Source organism: Mustelus asterias, chromosome 19 (genome assembly GCF_964213995.1).
Source record: "Mustelus asterias chromosome 19, sMusAst1.hap1.1, whole genome shotgun sequence".
NCBI classification, from domain to species: domain Eukaryota; kingdom Metazoa; phylum Chordata; class Chondrichthyes; order Carcharhiniformes; family Triakidae; genus Mustelus; species Mustelus asterias.
The window spans coordinates 46,535,989-46,557,731 of NC_135819.1; positions in this window are offsets into that span (position 1 = coordinate 46,535,989).

The following is a 21,743-nucleotide window of genomic DNA, read 5'->3' on the forward strand; positions in this document are numbered from 1 at the left end:
GGGTGAATGAAGCTCTCCGTGCTCCCGCTGTCAAACAGACAATAAATCGTGCGTTTGTTTACCTGTATGTCCATCATGGACTTGTCGAGTCTGTGAGGCTTTGCCTGGTCCAGGATGATCGACAGCACCGTTGGTTCGTGGGCGCCACTGCAGGCAGCTGAGATGGATGATGACGACCCCTGCTGGTCATTCGCGGTCGGTGCCGACCAAAATGGCTGCTCCCATAGGTCACACGTGGGCGATGGTGCCAAAATCAGCGGCCCCTGGTGGTCGCGGGTCTCTTGCGACTCCGTCGTCTGGAATGGCGACGTCCTGGCCTCGCACGTGGAAGAAGCCCTTGACGATGCCGACGACGAGGAAACCGGCTCCGGGGAATCACACGCCGCACTGCTGTTCCTGGATGGAAGTTTGGATCGGCATACCTTCGAATAATGCCCCTTCTTGCCGCAGGCGGAGCACAACACCGCTTTAGCGGGACATTGCTGCCGAGGGTGTTTCACTCACCCACAGAAGTAACACCGCGGGCCGCCTGGAGCTGCTGCCATCGCAGGCCCGAGGGTGGGAACGCAATCACGCAGCTTTTCGGTCCCGCTGGATGAAGTGGGGTCCGTGAGTGCCCCTGCCACGCTGTCTCCACGTGGTCATCGGGATACATCGCCAGACTTTTGGAGGCCGTTTCTAGCGCATCCGCTAGCTCTATGGGCTTAGTGAGATCGAGATTACCTTGCTCCAACAGCCGAAGGCAGATATAAGACGAGCCGATTCCCGCCACAAACGCATCTCGAGCGAGGTCGTTCATGTTCTGGTCTGCCGACACTGCTTTGCAGTTACAGCCCCTGGCTAGCTGTAGGAGCTCGCACGCGTACTGTTCCGTCGTTTTGCCGGGCTGCCGCCATCGAGTGGCTAAGAGATATCGAGCATGCATCTCGTTCGGCGGTTTAATGTAGCGCTTCTTAAGAAGCTCGAGGGCCCCTTTGTAGTCGGTGGTCCCACGGATCGCTAAATATACAGCATCGCTTACCCTCGCGTGGAGGACCCGGAGTCTGTCGGCGTCGGTGGTGACCACTGTGGAGGCTTCGAGGTAATCCTGAAAACATTTCAACCAGTGGTTGAAGGTGTTCGAGGCGCCCGCCGCACGTGGGTCCAGCGTAAGCCGTTCGGGTTTAAGCATTTGCTCCATGCTCTCTGTGTCGTTTTCTTTTTTTTCTTCGACGAAGAGAGTTCAATTGTAGTCAATAAAATTGATGCGCGATATAACTCACGAGGCTAGAGGTACTCGAGGAAATAAAGGCTTTTATTGACTACAACAATAGAGCTACCATATATAATACACGATCCCAGACTAAAGGGTCCCAGACAGAGCAGTGACCTTTATACCTCTCCCAGGAGGCGGAGCCCGACTGGGGTGTACCATAAGAACTATATTACAGGTAGAACAGCCCAACCCTAACCCCAACAGTAACATGTAGAACAGCCCAACCCTAACCCCAACAGTAACATATATACAGACTCATAGTACTGGCCAGACCCTGGCTCAGCACTACCTGGTGGGAACCAACGATGGTTCACCACACCGCTTTTAAAAATTACTTCAAATGAAGCTTAAATGTAACCTAATGACCTCAACCAAGTGCAGCCTGTCCATACTACACTTGATCTTAGCCAAAAGGCGTTTCAGGGCGTACACAACATCCATGGCAGTAACAGTCTTGCGTTTGGTGTGTTCGGTGTAGGTGACCGAGTCCCGAATGATATTCTCCAAGGAAACCTTCAGGACTCCACGGGTTTCTTCATAGATGAGGCCTGAAATGCGCTGAACACCCCCACGCCAAGCGAGCCGACGGATAACAGGCTTAGTTATTCCCTGGATATTATCGCGGAGAACCTTCGGGTGCCGTTTAGCACCGCCCTTCCCAAGACCTTTCCCACCTTTACCTCTACCAGACATCCCACCCTGACAGCGAGTTCCACACTGAAGCTAGGGGAACAATGGTCGTCTACAGGGAAGCTAGAGGCGCAATGGTCATCTAGGATAAATCAAGAAGGGCAAAGCTCAGGCAGAGTGAGGCTGGAAGGGGAAAACTCAGCTCTACCCCTGAATAAGACGAAGGGGGTAAATTACAATGTAACCCAAAATAATTTGTGTCGGCTCTCCACAAGAACAATCCCACTCCTTATCATTTCCCCAGAGTCCTACATTTTATTTTCTTGTACTTGCCTTTTTTTCCATTTGAAAACCTCCATTGAATCAGCTTCCACCACTCGGGTAGCGCATTCCAGATCCTAACGCTTTCCTCATATTTCTTTGTTTCTCCCATTGCCACATGCTTTGGCCTTGCACCATAAAACCTTTCATAAATTAATCTCTCCCATATTCCACCCAAATCACAGACCTTCCCTTTTGTTCTTCTCCACAGCACTTCTCAAAAAAAATCTATTACATTTCTAACCTTTCTTAGTTGTGATGAAAGATCACAGATTTAAAATATTAACCCTATCTCTCTCCCCAGGACGCAGCAAGACCTGCTGGGTATTTCCAACTTTTCCTGTATGTATTTCAAATTTCCAACGTAGTTTCTCCATGTCACCTTCAGTTCTTTTGCCAATTACCTTAACTATGTCAAAAGTCATCATAACTTCCTTATACTTGTACTCTATGTCTCTAAAGCCCACAATCTTGTATGCTTCAAAATTATGTGCTCAACCTACCCTGCCACCTTCAACCATTTGAACTTATACTCCCAAGTCTCTCTGTTCCTGCACCCCCTTTTAGAATTGTATCCTTCATTTAGATTGCCTTTCTTCATTCTTCTTACCATAATATATTCCTCACACTTAGACCATAAGATATAGGGGAAGAATTAGGCCATTCAGCTCATTGAGTCTGTTCCCCCATTCGATCTTGACTAATATGTTTCTCAACCCCACCTTCTCCCCTTAACCTTTGATCCCCTTATCAATCAAGAACTTAACTACATCGTCCATTTTCCAAGACTTTCTGAGGGAGTGGGAAGTGGGAAAGCCCAATACAGATGCTGGAAATCTGAAATAAGTACAGAAGATACTGATAATATGCAGAGCTGGCAGCATCTATGGAAACAAACAGATTTAATGCTAAATAAAAACTGGTGATCATTTCAGAGTGAGGTATCAGATCCAGACCTGGGAGGGAAATAAGAGCAGTGGGTAACTTGCATGTGGAACTGGAGGAACCTGCCAGGAACAGATCACAAGAGTGTGTTTAAAAGAAAAACAGGGGAGACGGTGATATAGTGGTAAAGTCATTAGGCTAAAAATGGAAAAGACCAGGAAATGCTGTGGGGACACTGGTTCGAATTCTACCACAGCAGCTGGGGGAATTTAAATTCAATTATTGGCACAGTGGTTAGCACTGCTGCCTCACAGCGCCAGCTGCCTCACAGTGCCAGGAACCTCGGGTTCGATTCCAGACTTGGGTGTCCGTCTCTGTGGAAATTGTACGTTTTCCACGTGTCTGCATGGATTTCCTCTGGGTACTCCGGTTTTCTCCCACTGTCCAAAGATGTGCAGATTAGATGGGATTCGCATGCTAAATATGGGGGGTTATGGGAATAGGGCGGAGGGGAGGGTTCAGGTTGCTCCTTCAGAGAGTCGGTGTAGACTCAATGGGCTGAATGGCCTCTTTATGCACTGTAAGGCTTCTATTTCAATAAGTCAGCTATTTTGTTACTCATAATGGTTTTCCCTTTAAGAGCATCATTGCATCACAGAAATTATCATAAATTGTAGGCCTGAAAAATGAATGTTGTATGTTACAAACATAAAGAAAAATCTGAACTAATTTATAAACCAACAGAGAACCTATTATGTTAGCTTATATAAACAATCTCTAAAATATAATTGTAAATACAGAAGATCAAGATACAGCGCGGGATTTTATGGCCTCGCTCATCCTGAAACAATAAAATCCCGGCTGAGGTCAATGCACCTTTCCATAGTCCGCCCCTCTCCTGCTCCGATTCCCGTGATGGGGCAGGACAATAAAATTCCAGCCACAGATTCAGCGAATCTCAATGGAGAAAATAAAATGATGATTTGGATTAAGGTTAAGGCATTCCCAGCACCTCGGTCCCGGGGCATGGTTTGAGAATTTGATGAGCATTGCAAAAACAAATTCTGCTAACAAACACATAAAAAGAAAAGCTGCAAACGATGGGAGTCTGGAATAATTGCAGATCATTTTTATATGAAAAAAGATGATACAGATGAATAATTCACACAAAGTTAATTTTAATACATTGTAAATTTGTAGCTTTTCAAAATTTTGACAGTCAATGACCATTATCCATCTAGGAAATACTCAGGTTTGTCCTTCTTTTTAATGAAACAAAATTGGCCACTGTTACAAAGCCGCTTCTCAATCTTCATTATTGCCTCATTGATTGTGAGGTGCTTTGGGAAATCCTGTGTTCGTGAAAATTTCTACCTAAATGTGAATTCTTCCTTATTTCTGTAATAATTCAGGAATTGCCAAATAATTATGTCAAGGTTTACATCCATCTTGTCTAACTTGAACTATGTTGTAGTCGGGCAAACCCAGGGAGTGTGGGCTGCAGCAGGAGAGGAAGGAATGGAGAGGGTTAAACAGACAGCCTGACTTTAGTATTCACACTCACTGTGGGCAGACATGACAAATTACCACATTCCAGACAGCACTAACACAGTTGCACCCCAGGCGAGATCTTTCCGAGGTTACAGCAACAGTAAGAAAATCGATAGCACTTAACAAGACTCCACATTGTCCAGAGGAACCATTGTACCTCTGGAAACTAATCAAGTATCAGGGAAATGGGGACAATTAACACACCAGCAAAATCAGCTTGACAAACACAACGCTTTGATATTGTAAACAGGTAGACAGGACATAGAACATAGAACATAGAACAGTACAGCACAGAACAGGCCCTTCGGCCCACGATGTTGTGCCGAGCTTTATCTGAAACCAAGATCAAGCTATCCCACTCCCTATCATCCTGGTGTGCTCCATGTGCCTATCCAATAACCGCTTAAATGTTTCTAAAGTGTCTGACTCCACTATCACTGCAGGCAGTCCATTCCACACCCCAACCACTCTCTGCGTAAAGAACCTACCTCTGATATCCGTCCTGTATCTCCCACCACGAACCCTATAGTTATGCCCCCTTGTAATAGCTCCATCCACCCGAGGAAATAGTCTTTGAACGTTCACTCTATCTATCCCCTTCATCATTTTATACACCTCTATTAAGTCTCCCCTCAGCCTCCTCCGCTCCAGAGAGAACAGCCCTAGCTCCCTCAACCTTTCCTCATATGACCTACCCTCCAAACCAGGCAGCATCCTGGTAAATCTCCTCTGCACTCCTTCCAGCGCTTCCACATCCTTCCTATAGTGAGGTGACCAGAACTGCACACAATATTCCAAATGTGGTCTCACCAAGGTCCTGTACAGTTGCAGCATAACCCCACGGCTCTTAAACTCCAACCCCCTGTTAATAAAAGCTAACACACTATAGGCCTTCTTCACAGCTCTATCCACTTGACTGGCAACCTTTAGAGATCTGTGGATATGGACCCCAAGATCTCTCTGTTCCTCCACAGTCTTCAGAACCCTACCTTTGACCCTGTAATCCACATTTAAATTTGTCCTACCAAAATGAATCACCTCACATTTATCAGGGTTAAACTCCATTTGCCATTTTTCAGCCCAGCTTTGCATCCTATCTATGTCTCTTTGCAGCCTACAACAGCCCTCCACCTCATCCACTACTCCACCAATCTTGGTGTCATCAGCAAATTTACTGATCCACCCTTCAGCGCCCTCCTCTAAGTCATTAATAAAAATCACAAAGAGCAGAGGACCAAGCACTGATCCCTGCGGCACACCGCTAGCAACCTGCCTCCAATCCGAAAATTTTCCATCGACCACCACCCTCTGTCTTCGGTCAGACAGCCAGTTGCCTATCCAATCGGCCAACTTTCCCTCTATCCCATACCTCCTCACTTTCATCATAAGCCGACCATGGGGGACCTTATCAAACGCCTTACTAAAATCCATGTATATGACATCAACTGCCCTACCTTCATCAACACACTTTGTTACCTCCTCAAAAAATTCAATCAAATTTGTGAGGCACGACTTGCCCTTCACGAATCCGTGCTGACTATCTCGGATTAATCCGCATCTTTCTAAATGGTCGTAAATCCCATCCCTAAGGACCCTTTCCATCAATTTACCAACCACCGAAGTAAGACTAACCGGTCTATAATTACCAGGGTCATTTCTATTCCCTTTCTTAAACAGAGGAACAACATTCGCCATTCTCCAGTCCTCTGGCACCATCCCCGTGGACAGCGAGGACCCAAAGATCAACGCCAAAGGCTCTGCAATCTCATCCCTTGCCTCCCAAAGAATCCTAGGATACATTTCATCAGGCCCAGGGGACTTATCGACCTTCAGTTTATTCAAAACTGCCAAGACATCCTCCCTCCGAACATCTATTTCCTCCAGCCTATTAGCCTGTAACACCTTCTCTTCCTCAAAAACATGGCCCCTCTCCTTGGTGAACACTGAAGAAAAGTATTCATTCATCACCTCGCCTATCTCTACTGACTCCATACACAAGTTCCCACTACTGTCCTTGACCGGCCCTAACCTCACCCTGGTCATTCTTTTATTCCTCACATAAGAGTAAAAAGCCTTGGGGTTTTCCTTGATCCGACCCGCCAAGGACTTCTCATGTCCCCTCCTAGCTCTCCTAAGCCCCTTTTTCAGCTCATTCCTTGCTAACTTGTAACCCTCAATCGAGCCATCTGAACCTTGTTTCCTCATCCCTACATAAGCTTCCCTCTTCCTTTTCACAAGACATTCCACCTCTTTTGTGAACCATGGTTCCCTCACTCGGCCATTTCCTCCCTGCCTGACAGGAACATACCTATCAAGGACATCCAGTATTTGTTCCTTGAAAAAATTCCACTTTTCATTAGTTCCTTTCTCTGACAGTTTCTGTTCCCAACTTATGCCCCCTAATTCTTGCCTAATCGCATCATAATTACCCCTCCCCCAATTGTAAACCTTGCCCTGCCGTACGGCCCTATCCCTCTCCATTGCAATAACAAAAGACACCGAATTGTGGTCACTATCTCCAAATTGCTCTCCCACAACCAAATCTAACACTTGGCCCGGTTCATTTCCCAGTACCAAATCCAATGTGGCCTCACCTCTAGTCGGCCCATCCACATATTGTGTCAGGAAACCCTCCCGCACACACTGCACAAAAACTGCCCCATCCAAACTATTTGACCTACAAAGGTTCCAATCAATATTTGGAAAGTTAAAGTCCCCCATGACAACTACCCTGTGACCCCCACACATATCCATAATCTGCTTAGCAATTTCTTCCTCCACATCTCTATTACTATTTGGGGGCCTATAGTAAACTCCTAGCAACGTGACCGCTCCTTTCCTATTTCTAACTTCAGCCCATATTACCTCAGTGTGCAGATCCCCCACGAAGTGCCTTTCCGCAGCCGTTAAACTATCCTTGATTAACAATGCCACTCCTCCACCTCTTTTACCAGCTTCCCTACACTTACTGAAACATCTATACCCCGGAACGTCCAACAACCATTCCTGTCCTTGTTCTACCCACGTCTCCGTAATGGCCACAACATCGTAGTCCCAAGTACCAATCCACGCCCCAAGTTCATCTACCTTGTTCCGGATGCTCCTTGCATTGAAGTAGACACACTTCAACCCACCTTCCTGTCTACCAGTACCCACCCTTGACCCTGATACCTTCCCCAATACCTCACCACCCTCACTGACTTCTGGACTACAACTCCCTTTCCCACTCCCCTGACAAATTAGTTTAAACCCCCCTGAAGAGCCGTAACAAATTTCCCTCCGAGGATATTGGTGCCCCTCTGGTTCAGGTGCACCCCGTCCTGTTTGTACAGGTCCCACCTTCCCCAGAACGTGTTCCAATTATCCACGTATCTGAAACCCTCCCTCCTACACCCTCCCTCCTACACCATCCCTGCAACCACATATTTAACTGCACTCTCTCCCTGTTCCTCAACTCGCTATCACGTGGTACCGGCAACGTACCAGAGATGACCACATGTTTCGTCTTGGCTCTCAGCTTCCAGCCCAGCTCCAGAAATTCCTGCTTTAAATCCCCGTCCCTTCTCTTACCTATGTCATTGGTACCATATCCGGAAAATGATTAAAGTTAAAGCACACAGGACAATGGATCCGTATAATGTGGTCAAAACAACTGTAACAAATTCAAAGTAACAATATGCTGCCCTAATGTAAATGTAATGCTATGTAACATAAAAAAGGGTATAAGAATGTGTATGAACCTTTGTGGAGCAGAGTAGCCCAGAAGTAAGTTGGAATTACAGCTCCAAGTTCTACTCTCCCTCATGCATGTTGAATAAAAACCATTTTGTTGAATTTCGATACGGTCTCAAAAGATTCAGCTTGTTTATTCCCTCAACACTTGTTACCACTGTATTTCAAAATTTTGTACAATCCCATGGTGAAATATTGAATGGTGTATCACTGGTGTTATTTGTATTTATTCATACACAGGTTCTTCCTACCTTTAATCTTCCTTAACTGAGTGGCTTGCTAGGCCATTTCAGAAGCAGAGTCAATCACATTGTTGTCATAACTGGGATGAAATTTCTATTAAGACTATTAAGAAAGTCTATACATTCTAACATCTTTGTATGGAAAACTGGCAGTTACTTTCAGCATTTGGTACATTAACTCCTTCCTTGAGTTACAAACAGTACATATTACAGTTTAGTAAGGAAGAAGCGATTTCAAAGGTGCTATCGCCAAGAAGCAGTTTCTGAGACTTGCCTTTCAGATGTTGATCTATTCAATTTGGCCCACTGTCAGTTTAAAACCTGTTATATATTTAAGTGGTTGCATGATTGCTTTAAGAGGCAATCACATGATTTGATGGTGATGTGATTGGGGTATTTCCCAGGCTCCTGCCTTGGTTTCATTTTTTATTCAGTACAGTACAGCTCCTATACAATAGACATGTTGTTGTTATTTGAATCTACAGGAGTTTCACAGCTATTTGATGATAGTGTACCTCACTCCTTGTAACTGATCAAGTGACACTCAAGAGTTCAAATTCCAGATCTTTATTTGAGCTATAGCAAGGGAACCAGTTTACCACCATGTGGTTTGCAGGTTCCTTGAACAAAGGATTACAGTGGCAATTATATCTTTAGGCTGAGTTACAAGTGATTTACATCCACCAATCACAAAATGAACATTTACATTTACATTTATCCATAACCTATTACAATTAAATATTCCCACTTATGGCACTCGACATACAGGATTTCAGTTAACAAGTTACAGCATCAATACCCTTGCCTAATTACAATATCCAAGTACTAATAAGACATGTCGACATAATATACTATCTGATTTTTAATGAAGCATTTATTCAAAGTCCTTGATGGTCTGTAGCTGTTATGTGCAGCAGTGGCTTAAGACTTCCTTGTGGTTACCAAAGTGACTGTCTTTGTCCATTATTCTACTTTATGTGCAGTCATAGCTGCCTCAAATTCTTGCAGCATGCATCTGATTTTGAACCCTTTCAATGTGCAAACCAGATCTTTTTCCTTTAAAACACCTAACACAGTTAGGGGATTACAAAAAGAAAATTGGCAATGAGTCGGGATTTTGAGAGAATATCCAAAGTTAAAAGATAAAACATCATGGGTCCTCAAACTTCTAATATTGGAAGGCTGGGGAAAATCAACAACAGGATTAATAACTGAAGTGCCAGTGTAAGAAGACCTAGTGAAGAAAGGAAATTATGTTTTTTACCAGAAAAGGAAAGTTTGGGCAGACTCCTCTAAGCTGCAGTGTCCGCGCAAGTGTTGCTGTGTGTAGCAGCAAGATGGGAGACTCACTATGCCGTTGAAAAAGATGGACGCTCTCTGTGTAGTTTTAGAAGTGTTTATTTTTCTGATCAGAGAAGGGTGAGATTCCAAACTGTACCTGGAATATTTGAAAAGAAGGCTGTACAACAGGGGCCATTTGAAAAAAAGAACACATCAAGTCAATGGTTTCCAGATAAAAAGGGGAGTACTGAGAAGACAATTTTAAAAAATACTGAATAGTCTCAACTTGCTAGTGCCTGTAAGAGAAATGGCGAGTCAATTAGGCGCCATAGTTCCTTTCAATGAAGAAAATGAATCATGGAGTTCCAATGCAGGGCATTTTCAATACTTTGTACAAGCGAATAAAATTGCAAACAAGTTGCTCATACCAGCTTTTCTCAGCACAATAGGAAGTAAAACCTCAATTTGTTCAGGAGCTTGGTTCATCCAGCATAGCCAGGAACCAAAATTTAAGACAACTTGACAAAGATCCTTGAACAGCATTACCAAAGCTATTGATTATTGCAGAACGGTTCAGGTTCAGCTGAAGGAATCAAGTGGACGGCAAAAGTATTGTTCAGTTTGTGTCAACCTTAAAAAGACTGACACAACATTGTGAGCTTGGTGAATCATAAGAAGATACTCTTTGAGATCATCTAGTTTGTGGACTTCAAAATGAGGCTATCCTAAAAGGATTGCTTACTGGACATGCTTTGACTTTACAGACAGTTGAGTAGACGAGGGAAGTGCAGGCAATGTAGTTTATATGGATTTCAGCAAAGCCTTTGACAAGGTCTGTGGTGAACCATAGATGGTTACCACTATGGGTACTTGTACATATGTTACTCTTGTTACTGTTGGGGTTAGGGTTGGGGTGTTCCACCTGTTAGCATTGTTCTGTGTTACATTCCGTTTGGCTCTGCCTTCTTACAGGAGTATAAAGGTCACTGCTACTTCCTAGTAGCCCTTAGTCTGGGATAGTATTGTTAAGCAGTATGCTCTATTCTTGTTGTGAATAAAAGCCTTTATTCCCGGGTACGTCCTAGCCTCCCGAGTGAATTAATCGCGCATCAATTTTATTCACAACAAAATACCGAAAATTTTGTTCGAAGAAAAATGGAGCAGATGCTGAAACCCGATCGGCTAACCTTGGATCCGCGTGCCGCTGGAGCGTCGAATACTTTCGACCATTGGTTGAAGTGTTTCGAGGATTACATCGACGCCTTGACAGCAGTCCAGACCGACGCCGACAGATTGCGGGTCCTCCACGCAAGGGTGAGCGACACTGTGTATGCAACAATCCGTGATTCCCAAAATTACAAAGAGGCCATCGAATTACTCAAGAAGCTGTACCATAAACAGCCGAACGAAATTCATGCTCGTCACCTATTAGCCACTCGACGGCAGCAGCCCGGCGAAACTACGGGATTGTACCTGCGCGAACTTCAACAGCGAGCCAGAGCCTGCATTTGCAAGGAGGTGTCGGCTACTCAATACACCAACGATCTTATCCGAGATGCGTTCGTGGTGGGAATCAGCTCATCCTATATTCGCCTGCGGCTGCTAGAGCAGGGTAACTTGGACCTGGCTAAGATGGTAGAATTGGCCGATGCAATAGAAACGGCCTCCAGAAGTCTTGAAACCTACCCCACCGACCATGTGGGAACATCGTGGCAAGTACAGCCGCCACCTCAACTGTACCCGGCGGCTCCTCGGAACTGCGCGATAATGCTCTCAACTTCAGACCTGATGGCTGCGGTAGCTCCTGGAGGCCCACGGTGCTATTTCTGCGGATTGGCGAAGCACCCTCGTCTGAGATGTCCGGCCAGGACGGTGTTTTGCTCCGCCTGTGGGAAGAAAGGGCACTATGCAAAAGTGTGCCGAGCAAAGACCCCTTCCAAGCCCAGCAGTGCTGCGTGTGACTCCCCAGGATCAACCTCCTCGTCTCCGGCCTCGTCGATGTCTTCAACCACGTGCGATTTACGGGCGCCGCCATTTCTGATGACGACGACGCAAGCCACGTGCAACCTGCGGGTGCCGCCATTTTCAACACCATCGACCACATGCGATTCGTGGGCGCAGCCATTTTGGTCGACACCGGCCGCAGAAGACCAGCAGGGGTCCTCATCGTCGGCTATCTCAGCTGCCTGCAGTTACACTCGGGATCCAACAGTGGCGTCAATCATCCTGGACCAGGCCAAGCCTCACAGACTCGACAAGTCCATGATGGACATAGAGGTAAACGGGCGCCTGGCGCATTGCCTGTTTGACAGCGGGAGCACGGAGAGCTTCATCCATCCGGATACAGTGAAACGGTGCGCTCTCCGTGTGCAAACTGTCAGGCAGACAATCTCCATGGCGTCGAGGTCCCAATCTGTTATCGTTCTTGGGAGCTGTGTGGTAACCTTAGCGGTGCGGGGCACAGTTTACGAGAACTTCAGGCTCCTCGTGTTACCGCACCTTTGCGCTCCGGTACTCCTGGGGCTAGACTTTATGGTCCACCTGAAGAGTGTGACCCTGCAGTACGATGGGCCACTCCCTCCACTTTCAGTGGGAGAACAGCAGCCTCCAAATTGTCCAGCGCGCTCCACATGCAGCCTCTCAACACTCAAAATTACCCCGCCTTCCCTATTCGAAAATCTCGTGCCAGGCTGCAAGCCCATCACGACTAAGAGCAGGCGTTACAGCGCTGAGGATCGGATCTTTATTAGATCTGAGGTTCAGCGGCTCCTCAGGGAAGGGGTCATTCAACTTAGCACTAGCCCATGGAGAGCACAAGTCGTGGTGGTCAAGACTGGAGACAAGCCCCGGATGGTCATAGACTATAGTCAGACCATTAATAGGTACACGCAGCTGGATGCGTACCCTCTCCCGCGCATATCTGACATGGTCAACCAGATTGCGCAGTACCGGGTTCTTCACCATCGACTTAAAGTCAGCCTACCACCAGCTCCCCATTCGCCCAGAGGACCGCAAATACACGGCCTTTGAGGCGGATGGCCGTCTCTACCACTTTTTAAGAGTCCCTTTCGGCGTCACTAATGGGGTCTCGGTCTTCCAGCGTGAGATGGACTGAATGGTGGAACAAAATGGGCTACGGGCTACCTTCCCGTACCTGGACAACGTCACTATCTGCAGCCATCACCAGCAGGACCACGACGCCAACCTCCAGAAGTTTTTATGCACTGCGACTCTCCTGAACCTGACCTATAACAAGGAGAAGTGCGTATTCAGCAAGCACCGCCTTGCAATCCTCGGATACGTGGTGGAAAACGGGGTCATTGGCCCCGATCCAGACCGTATGTGTCCCCTCCTTGAACTTCCCCTACCCACTAGCATCAAAGCACTGAGAAGATGCTTAGGCTTCTTCTCGTACTATGCACAGTGGGTTCCCAATTACGCGGACAAAGCCCGTCCGCTCATAAAATCTACCTCTTTTCCCCTGACAGCAGAGGCTCGCCTAGCCTTTGAAGGGATAAAAGCCGACATCGCGAAAGCCACGATGCACGCTGTCGATGAGTCCATCCCATTTCAGGTGGAGAGTGATGCATCTGATTTCGCCCTGGCCGCCACACTTAACCAGGCGGGCAGGCCCGTCGCCTTTTTCTCTCGCACCCTCCAAGGCCCTGAAATTCGGCACTCCTCTGTGGAAAACGAGGCTCAGGCCATTGTGGAGGCCGTACGGCATTGGCGCCATTATTTGGCTGGCAAACGGTTTACCCTGCTCACGGACCAGCGGTCCGTGGCCTTCATGTTCAACAACACATTAAGGGGAAAAATTAAGAATGATAAAATCTTGAGGTGGAGAATCGAACTCTCCACCTACAACTATGATATCATGTACCGTCCGGGGAAGCTCAATGAGCCCTCAAATGCCCTGTCACGTGGAACATGTGCCAGTGTGCAGGAGGACCGGCTACAGGCCCTCCACAATGATCTCTGCCATCCGGGGATCACTCGGCTCTTCCATTTTGTAAAGGCTCGGAATCTGCCCTACTCCATAGAGGATGTCAGGTCGATAACTCGAAGCTGCCAGGTATGTGCAGAGTGCAAGCCGCACTTCTATCGGCCTGACAGGGCACACCTCATTAAGGCCACTCACCCTTTTGAACGGCTGAGTGTCGACTTCAAGGGACCCCTTCCTTCGACAGATCGGAATGTGTATTTCCTCGACGTGGTTGACGAATACTCCCGATTCCCCTTTGCCATCCCCTGTTCTGACATGTCCTCTGCCACGGTCATCAAAGCCCTGCGGAGTCTTTTTACCCTGTTCGGCTATCCCAGTTATATCCACAGTGATAGGGGTTCGTCGTTTATGAGCGACGACTTGAGGTAATACCTGCTCTCTAAAGGAATTGCCTCAAGTAGGACTACGAGTTATAACCCCAGGGGTAACGGACAGGTCGAGAGAGAAAACGCTACAGTCTGGAAGGCTGTTTTACTGGCGTTAAGGTCTAGGGGTCTTCCAGTCTCCCGTTGGCAAGAGGTACTTTCTGATGCGCTCCATTCAATCCGGTCCCTCCTGTGTACGGCAACCAACGCTACCCCACATGAGCAGATGTTTACCTTCCCTAGGAAGTCTTCCTCTGGGACCTCACTGCCGTCTTGGTTGACGTACTCAGGACCTGTCCTCCTGCGGCGGCATGTTAGGGCCCGCAAGTCCAACCCTTTGGTTGAACAGGTCCACCTCCTCCACGCCAACCCTCAATATGCCTATGTGGCATATCCTGATGGGCGAGAGGACACAGTCTCTATCAGAGATCTGGCACCTGCAGGGGACCTGGAAACCCCCGTCACTCCCGCACCCCTGGTTAGGATTCCTTTGCCCATTCTCTCCCCTCCTGACACGGCGCGGGCAGCATCGGGACCTCAACTTAATCCTCTTACTCCCGTGTACAGCTTGCCTGAGTCCAGGAGATTGTCGCCACCTCGAGGTCCACAGGCGTGTGAGGAACTGGAGGAGTCACTGGACACCACCTCGGAGAGAGGGTCGTCACCACGGTCACCAGAACCGGCACTGGAGCCAGTGCTGCGGAGGTCGCAGAGACGGTGCGGCCCTCCGATACGGCTGAACTTGTGAACATATGGACAGTTCGTATTGTCTCCTTACCCCACCGGCCTTTGTTTTTAAAGGAGGGGTGAATGAGGTGAATCATAGATGGTTACCACTATGGGTACTTGTACATATGTTACTCTTGTTACTGTTGGGGTTAGGGTTGGGGTGTTCACCTGTTAGCATTGTTCTGTGGTACACTCCGTTTGGCTCCGCCTTCTTACAGGAGTATAAAGGTCACTGCTACTTCCTAGTAGCCCTTAGTCTGGGATGGTATTGTTAAGCAGTATGCTCTATTCTTGTTGTGAATAAAAGCCTTTATTCCAGGGTACGTCCTAGCCTCCCGAGTGAATTAATCGCGCATCAAGGTCCTACATGGGAGACTTGTCCTCTTTTTAGGTCAAACCAAGTACATGGGAGACTTGTAAAGAAGGTAAATTCACAAGGGATACAGGGCAATATGATAAAGTGGATTCAAAATTGGCTCAGTTGAAGGAGTCAGAGGGTGATGGCAAAAGGCTGCTTGAGTGACGGGAAGCCAGCATCCAGTGGTGTACCACCGGGGTCTGTGTTGGGCCCTCTCATTATTCGTCATTTATATAAATGACATTGATGACAATGTGGGGATAGGATTAGTAAGTTTGCAGATAACACAAAGATTGGACAGGTGGTTAACAGTGAGGTGGAATGTCTTGGGCTACAAGAAGATATAGATGGAATGGTCAAATGGGCAGATAAGTGGCAGACAGAATTTAACCCTGAAAAATGTGAGGTGATACACTTTGGAAGGAATAATTTGACAAGAAAGTATTCAATGAATGGTAGGACACTAGGAAGTTCTGTGGAACAAAGGGGCCTTGGTGTGTTTGTCCACAGATCTCTGAAAGTGGAAGGGTATGTTAGTAGGGTGGTGAAAAAGACTTATGCGATACTTGCCTTTATCAATCGAGACATAGATTACAAAAGCAGGGAAGTTATGCTGGAATTGTATAGCACTTTGGTGAGGCCACAGCTAGAGTACTGTGCGCAGTTCTGGTCGCCACATTATGGGAAGGATGTTCTTGCACTGGAGGGGGTGCAGAGGAGATTTACCAGGATGCTGTCTGGGATGGAACATTTCAGTTATGAAGAGAGGTTGGATAGGCTTGGGTTGTTTTTATTGGAGCAGAGAAGACTAAGGGGGCGACCTGATTGATGTATACAAGATTATGAGAGGCATGGACAGAGTTAGTAAGAAGTAACTATTCCCCTTAGTTGAAGGATCAGTCACAAGTGGACATAAGTTCAAGATGAGGGGCAGAAAATTTAGGGAGGATGTGAGGAAAAGCTTTTTTATCCAGAGAGTGGTGATGCTCTCGAATGCGCTGTCTGGGATGGTGGTGGAGGCAGGTTGCCTCACATCCTTTAAAGCGTATTTGGATGAGCACTTGGCACATCATAACATTCAAGGCTATGGGCCAAATGCAGGCAGATGGGATGAGGTGGGAGTTCAGGTGTTTCTAATGTGTCGGTGCAGACTTGATGGGCCGAAGGGCCTCTTCTGCACTGTATGATTCTATGATTCGATGATTCTATGACAGCAGTAGAAATTGCAGTATCAATGAAGTTGGCTGCTAATTTAATTTAATCATAATTTAATGCAGGAATGAAGATCCACAAGTTGGGAACTGAGCTAAGAAGTCAAAACAGCAAGAAGCATGTCACAGATGTGCAAAATTGGGTCATTCAGTAAGTGAATGCTGGAGCAATGAAGAAAAGAGACATATACACGAACAGGAATATATAATAATCTAAGACAGAACTACTAAACACACCCACACAGTTTAAGTAGGAATTACCCTTCTGATCCAAAGTATGTTTACAAGATCTGAACTATTTCAGGAATTCCCTCTTCCTAAACAACATCCAATTCAATAGATCTATAAGTAAAGGCTAGCTTATAGTTACCACTTCTTGGTTCAGCAAAGACGTGGGTTTTAACAGCCTTCACGAAAGTTTCTGCAATCTTGCTTCTGGTCTGCTAACCAGCACCAGCTTACAGCTAGCTGGACTCTGTGCCTCAGGCTGCTAGATGGATACTGCCTGATTTTTTTGAAAGGGCAACCAAGAAGGTAGATGAGGGCAGTGCAGTTGATGTTGTCTACATGGACTTTAGCAAGACCTTTGACAAGGTACCGCATGGTAGGTTGTTGCATAAGGTTAAATCTCACGGGATCCAGGGTGAGGTATCTAAATGGATACAAAATTGGTTTCTTGACAGAAGCCAGAGGGTGGTTGCAGAGAGTTGTTTTTCAAACTGGAGGCCTGTGACCAGCGGTGTGCCTCCGAGATCGGTGCTGGGTCCACTGTTATTTGTCATTTATATTAATGATTTGGATGGGAATATAGGAGGCATGGTTAGTACGTTTGCAGATGACACCAAGATTGATGGCATAGTGGACAGTGAAGAAAGTTATCTCCAATTGCAGTGGGATCTTGATCAATTGGGCCAGTGGGCTGATGAATGGCAGATGGAGTTTAATTTAGACAAATGCGAGGTGATGCATTTTGGTAGATTGAACCAGGGCAGGACTTACTCAGATAATGGTAGGGAATTGGGGAGAGTTGCAGAACAAAGAGATCTCGGAGTACATGTTCATAGCTCCTTGAAAGCGGAGTCACAGGTGGACAGCATTCGGCATGCTTCGTTTCACCGGTCAGAACATTACTCCTGTATACAGGTGTTGGGACGTCTTGTTGAAGTTGTACAAGACATTGGTAAGGCCACACTTGGAATACTGTGTGCAGTTCTGGTCACCCTATTATAGAAAGGATATTATTAAACTAGAAAGAATGCAGAAAAGATTTACTAAGATGCTACCAGGACTTGACGGTTTGAGTTATAAGGGGAGGCTGTATAGACTGGGACTTCTTTCTCTGGAGCGTAGGAGGCTGAGGGGTGATCTTATAGCGGTCTATAAAATAATGAAGGGCACAGATCAGTTAGATAGTCAATATATTTTCCCAAAGGTAGGGGAGTCTAAAACTAGAGGGTTTAGGTTTAAGGTGAGAGGGGAGAGATACAAAAGTGTCCAGAGGGGCAATTTTTTCACACAGAGGGTGGTGAGAGTCTGGAACAAGCTGCCAGAGGTAGTAGTAGAGGCGGGTACAATTTTGTCTTTTAAAAAGCATTTAGACAGTTACATGGGTAAGATGGATAAAGAGGGATATGGGCCAAATGTGGACAATTGGGATTAGCTTCGGGGTTTAAAAAAAAGGGCGGCATGGACAAGTTGGGCTGAAGGGCCTGTTTCCATGCTGTAAACATCTATGACTCTTGCTTCCACAAAAAGGTTGCCAATTATATAATTGTTTTCCTTTGAATATACTCTCTGCATATTTGGTTGTCTGTCTCCTCGGCTTCTGTTAGTTCTAACATTAGGGGCGGCATGTTGACACAGTGGTTAGCATTGCTGCCTCACAGCGCCAGGGACTTGAGTTCAATTCTCGGCTTAGGTCACAGTCTGTGTGGAGTTTGCACATTCTCCCCATGTCTGCGTGGGTTTCCTCCGGGTCCTCCGTTTCCTCCCACAGTCCAAAGATGTGTGGGTTAGGTTGATTGGCCATGCTAAATTGCCCTCAGTGTCAAGGGGACTAGCTAGGGAAAATGCATGGGGTTATGGGAATAGGACCTGGGTGGTCGGTGCAGACTCAATGGGCTGACTGGCCTCCTTCTGTACAGTAGGATTCTATGATTAACATATGTATGTCTTCCCTGAATGGTACTATCATCTACCCCAAAGTATTTGCTATTAGCCAGCTGATGTACTTGTTTTGGGCTGTCTACAACTGCTAATCTCATTATTGGAATTCACATCCTGTGAAATACCTTTTCAAGCACTTGTGGCTTTCACGTGGGAGATCATAAGGTTTAACTGGACTACTGTCAACAGATTGGTCGATCCAAAACGGACCCACAGCACCTTCTGGATAAATACAAGAGTGTTTTCGAAGAGACACTTGGCTCAATGAAGGGAGTTCAAGTGAAACTCAAGATAAAGCCTAATAGTCACCCAAAAAGTCTCAAAGCAAGTGCAGTGTCATATGCAATTCGTCCCAAGGTTGTAACGGTACTGTGCCTTTAAGAAATGTATTTTAATGCTTACACTAACACTGCAGTGAAATTACTGTGAAAATCCCCTAGTCGCCACACTCTGGTGCCTGTTCAGGTACACTGAGGGAGAATTTAGCATGGCCAATGCACCTAACCAGCATGTCTTTCAGACTGTGGGAGGAAACCGGAGCACATGGAGGAAACCCACGCAGACACGGAGAGAACATGCAGACTCCGCACAGATAGTGACCCAAGCCAGGAATCGAACCCAGGTCCCTGGAGCTGTGAGGCAGCAGTGCTAACCACTGTGCCACCGTACCACCATTTCTGTTCTCTGTGTGACTGTTTTTGGAAGCTGCCCAAGGTTAAGTTTACCTCCCTTAAGTTTAACTGTTTTGAGGATATCCTTCGCTGCCAACAGGTGGCCTGGATTTCTGTCCATTGGTGTTACAAAGCTGAAGATCCAGCATCATGTGAGCATACTTGCTTTTTGTGCTAAATCTGAAGAAGCATGTTTGTCTGGGGGGGGGGATGATATTTAACTTGGGACAGCAGAGATAGCTAGCTGTTCGGAGTTATACTGTGTCCTGTTTAAGAGGTACTGCTCTGTGTGCAAAGGTCGAGCAATGGAGCATTGAGTGTCGGAAAAGTGTTGGAGGCAAAGGACAGAAAGGTTAGAGTGAGATTGCATATGAAGAATTATAGTCGCAAGTGTCCAGAATCTCAGCGGCACACTAGCTGACTGAATGGAGGCTTTCAGCTAAGCTATCACCCAATCTACATTTGGTCTTCCCATTGTAGAGTAGATTGCACCTTGAACAGTGGATGCAGCTCAGAAATAAATGACTGTGACAGCAGGAATGAGTGTTTGGGACACTGGATGAAAGAATGGAGGTGCATAGGCAAGTGTCACGTCACTTGCATTTATATGGGAAGGTACTGGGGTTCAGGGAGCAGTACTGGGGGAGATGGAAGCATGGACCAAGGGTATTTGGAGGGAATGATGCCTTCACAGTGCTGAACGGGAAGAGGAGAGGAAGATATGTTTGGTGGAGACATTGTGCAGGAGGAGGTGGAGAGGAGGAGGAAGGGTGGCATGGTGGCACAGTGGTTAGCACTGCTGCCTCACAGCGCCAGGAACCCAGGTCCGATTCCCGGCTTGGGTCATTGCCTGTGTGGAATTTGCACATTGTCCCCGTGTTTGCGTGGGTTTCCTCCAGGTGCTCCGGTTTCCTCCCACAGTCTGAAAGATGTGCTGGTTAGGTGCAATGACTCAAACAGGCGCCTGAGTGTGGTGACCAGGGGAATTTCACAGTAACTTCATTGCAGTGTTAATGTAAGCCTTACTTGTGACTAATAAATAAACTTTTAAAAAACGTTTGTTTTAAATGGCAAAGGATCGTCATTTGAATGTGAAAGCCGATGGGGTTGAAGATGGGGAAATGGATCTGGGAGGGTGAGGAAGGGCTGAGAGTGGAACTGTAAATAATGGATTCTACACAATGGGAAGCCGTCCCAATCATCTTGGGTGAGGAAAGAGAGATAGCCCTGACATGGAAGGTGGAACAGCTACAAGAAGCCTATTAGAAGCCTAGGATTTCACTTCCTGTCTGTACTTGCTTAAGAGCTGTTAATCTCGAAAAATGTCTACTTCTATTGAAAGGTCATTTACCATGCTGTCGGATCAGATGGATTTTTCCCAACATGACTTTGTGGGATCTTTATAAATAAGTCTTGTGGAGATTTTAACCTGTTACTGTTTCCTCTGCATGATGATATTCCTGGGAAACTGAAGACACATTACAAAATCTATAGAAGTCCCGGGATGAAATGATCTCAAAGGGATTTCTCGTTAGATCTGGACCACATAGATTTTAGATAAGAGTGGAACAAGATTGTTTCCCCTCTTTCTATAGGAGACCATGTGCTGGGATTTGCACAGTGAATGAAAGAAATGATGGTCATTTAGAAGCCTAAAGAGAAAGTACATTTTTGTCACAAATCCATCAGGCTTTATGTAAAGTAACTGTACAGAACCCGTGTGCTTACATCACAAACATGTGCAAAAGGCGGCATATCTTAAACCTGCGCTTTAAAAAAGTTTAAAAAGTAAAGATTTAACTTCAGTGAAATAATTATTTCCTGAGTCCCAAACGCGATTTCAAATCTGAATAAAGTCAAAATACTGCGTGTGCTGGAATTTGGAAGTGCAACATTCAAATATGAATATGCTCCTCCTCCCTCTACAATCCTCCGGCAATTCTTGACATATCCCTCCATCTCAACTGCTTGTTTTCGGTGTAATTTTATTGTCTACCAATGAAGCAGTGTCCTTCACTATCGGTGATCAGAAATGCCGACAGATGTGATAGATTTCACAAATTCGCTGGAGTGGTTTATCCAACTTATCTGGAGTGGTTTCACTCATTCCCTCTGGGTCAGTCCGCCTCCATTCTCTCGGTGTTCTGAAGCCAGACTGCCACGTTGTATGTGGGCAGGGCCTGGGTAGCAACAACAACAACAGAAAACTCTCTGAATAATCCTCATTTGATTGATTGGATCGGGCTACCCGAGGGGAATAAGAAAGCAAAGAGAGGCTACTGGATTATTTTTCACATTGGAAGCACTGCAACTTTATTTACGTTATGTTCGTCTGTTTCC